This window comes from Arachis stenosperma, chromosome 9 (assembly GCF_014773155.1).
Source record: "Arachis stenosperma cultivar V10309 chromosome 9, arast.V10309.gnm1.PFL2, whole genome shotgun sequence".
Classification (NCBI taxonomy): Eukaryota; Viridiplantae; Streptophyta; class Magnoliopsida; order Fabales; family Fabaceae; genus Arachis; species Arachis stenosperma.
The window spans coordinates 144,262,757-144,266,279 of NC_080385.1; positions in this window are offsets into that span (position 1 = coordinate 144,262,757).

Below are 3,523 nucleotides of genomic sequence, written 5' to 3' on the forward strand. Positions count from 1 at the left end.
TAGTGATTAGGATAGAGATCCTTGACCACCAACCCTTGCCAAGACCTTTTTAGGCCTTAGTTTACTTTCTTGCCATTTATCTTTCATGTTTCTTATTAAAACCCCAAAAATAACTCACAACCAATAACAAAACACTTCATTACAATTCCTAGGGAGAACGACCGGAGGTTTGAATACTTCGGTTTTTAATTTTAAGGGTTTGTTACTTGTGACAAACAATCTTTTGTATGAAAGAATTATTGTTGGTTTAGAAATTATACTTGCAACGAGAATTCATTTGTGAAATTCTAAACCGTCAAAAATCCAATCATCAAAAAATGGCGCCGTTGCCGGGGAATTGCAATGGTGTTGTGTCATTGGTTATTGTATATATGTGAATATTGTGAATATGTTTGCTTTTTGCTTCTTTGTTAGTTTTTAATTTGTTCTCTTTATTTGTTCCTATTTTTTTCCCTCTCTTACTATCATGAATTCTCACTTTGGCTATGAGTGTGATTACAACTATGTTGTAGGAAATGAGGACTATAATGAAGATGTGTATCAAGGATGGGACAACCAAAGGTGGGAGGAGCCATATGCATATGATCAATCTTCTTGGCAACAACCTCCACTAATGCACTATGAAGAAGAGCCATTCTATGATGCATATCAACCCAATGGCTATGGTGAATCACCTTGTGACTTTCAAGAACCACCACCATATGCCTATGATCCATATCTTCAACATAACTCTCAACCATACTCACAAGCCCCTTCTTACCAACCACCTTCATATGACCCTAATCCATATCCATCCTACCAACAACCATATGAGCCATATGAACCACATATAGAGCCACCACAATTCCAACATCAACATTTTCAAGAGCCACCTCCTCCACATTATTACCAAGATGAACCACTCCCAATATATGAAAATTTTCAACCACAAGATGAATTCTACCTTCCACCACAACCTCACATGGAAGAATATTCATGTCCATCGATCCAAGACCCATATGATCCCTATCATGATATCCAAGTGGAACGAGAGTCAAGGGATCGTCTCAAGGAAGCATTGGATCAATTTCAAGCAACCATGGAGTGTGTTGTGCAACAAGTGGAAAGAGTGGAGAATATTGAACCACCACAACTCTACCAAGAAGAACCATCTTCCTACTATGAACCCTTCCCCCAAAATGATGAATCCTTCTATCCACCCCAACCTCCAATGGATGACATCCTTGGTGTTCTTGTTCAAGGGCAAGAAGAGATGAAAAGGGATGTGCAAAGTTTCATGGCCGCCTTGGATACAGAAACAAATCAATTAGCCTCCCAATGCTTGAACACTCAAGGAACTCCCATGGCTACATGTGGAGAATCGAATGAAGAACATAGCATGAAGGAGAGATTGGAAACTCCGGTGGAAAATGAACGAAGTTGCTTTGTATTGGAACAATTGGAAGAAGCTTTAATTGTTGAAGACAAGGAAGAAGTGGTAGAAGACTTAGGAGATACGGAGCCTCCATGGGAACATAGAGTTGAAGAAAATCCCTCCAAGATGATTGAAATTGATGCTAGGGAGGAAAGTGCACACCTTCCAAGGCATATTCCATATAAAGACTTGGATGGGATAGAGAAAGAATTGAGTTCCCTTGGTGATGAAGATCAAGCATCAAGTCTTAGTGGTGAAGAATCCTTTGAGCATGAAGAACCTTCTCCGGTTGGATTTGAAAGCGTTGAGGAGGTAAATTTTTCTCACCCTCCCTATTATGATTTGAGTAAGGGAAAAGGTTTTGATAAAATTGTTGAACAAAGGATTGAGATTGAGAGATCTTGTGAAGAGGTGGAAGTCCCTAGAAATAGAAGAACGAGGGTTGGTTATGCTTTGTCAAGATCTTTGGAAGCATCTTTGCCTAGGTTGCCATCTACACCTTCATTTAAGTGGGTGAAATTCATTTCTATTAGCTTTATTACCCCACTTGAATATGGTTTGCTTGAAACGGATGGCCAACTTAGGGAAGTTTATGGGATGAAGCGTAAGCGAAAAAGGTTTTGTGGTGGGCGTTGCAAATCAAGGCTCATTATGGTTGATGCATCAAACATGAGATATAGAGGTTGGAGTAGTGCTCAAATAGATGGGTCTAAGAGGATTGTTGGCCACTATATAGAGAATTCACCTTACTCACCACCCGGTTGGACTAATAATGATGATCAACTTCTAGAAGGGTGTGAAAATAAAGTGTGGGATCCTGGATTAGAAAAAGAGGATCAACATTGGGAGCCCCAAGCTTGTGAAGAACTCCATCAACATTTGGCTCAACCCATAGGAAATCTTGGGGCACAATGGAGAACCAAGCATTGGTGGGAGTTCCAAGATGAATTCAAGCACAAGCCACCTTGAGGGGAGCTCCCCATAAGTCCAACTTAAGGACAATAAACAAAAGTGCTAGGTGGGAGACACCCCACCATGGTAAAATCCTTTCATTTTCTCTTTTGTACATATTGGTAGAATTAGTTTAATTTCATGTTTTGTTTAGTTAGTTGAGTTTAATTGGTAGTTTAGTATGTTAAATAAGGTTTTATAGTATTTTGGTAGCTGTTTGGAGGTTCGGAATGCTTAGAATGGTGCAAAAACATAGCAAAACTTTTTGAAAAAAAAAAACAGAGCACCATCCACACGTACGCGCACTATGCGCGTACACGTGCATCAAGCATTTTCGACCATCCACGCGCACGCGTACATGGCGCGTATGCGTGGATTGAGAAGTTCCACATTCCATACATTTTCCAGAGAGTTGTGCCTACGCCGCGCCAACGTTGTGCCCTTGGCACAACCCTACTCGCGCGCACGCGCACATGACGCGTACACGCCACTCTCGAAATAAGCCATCGACGCGGTAGCGGCATGCGCGCGTGCGCGCGGATTTCCTTCCTTCACCACATTTCTTTTCTTCTTCTCTTTCTATTTCTTTCTTCCTCCTTTCTTCTTTCCCTCTCCTACCCTTCATCCAACACTCCCGAACACCATCGATAACCATTTATTTTAGTTAGTTAATTAGTTAGTTAGTTAGTTAGTTGATTAGTTAGTTTTAGTTTAGTTTTCATTTTATTTTCTCTCTTTTCATCATAAGTGTTGGATTATTAACTTTGTTTACTATACATTGCTGCCCCTTATTACCTAAATGCTATTTTAGCATGAATATTTTTAGATAATCTTTGTTGGGTTCTATGATTGAGGTTATATTTTGCTACTTGGTTTTGAGTTTTTCATGCTTACCTTTTGAAAAATACCAAGCGATGAGAATTGCCTTCGAGCTTATAACTCTTTTGAATTGCATGTTGTAGCTAGCCATCATGTGATTTGAATCTTTTTCCTCGATTAGGCAACCTCTTGATGGATGATGTTGTGCATTTATCTTAATGCATTGTGTTCATGATTATATGCATCCATATATGTTTGACTTGAATGCTTTCATGCTTCTTTAATGCTTGTTTTAACTCACAAGCCTACCTAAAGCATCTCAAGTACACTAGGATGAGT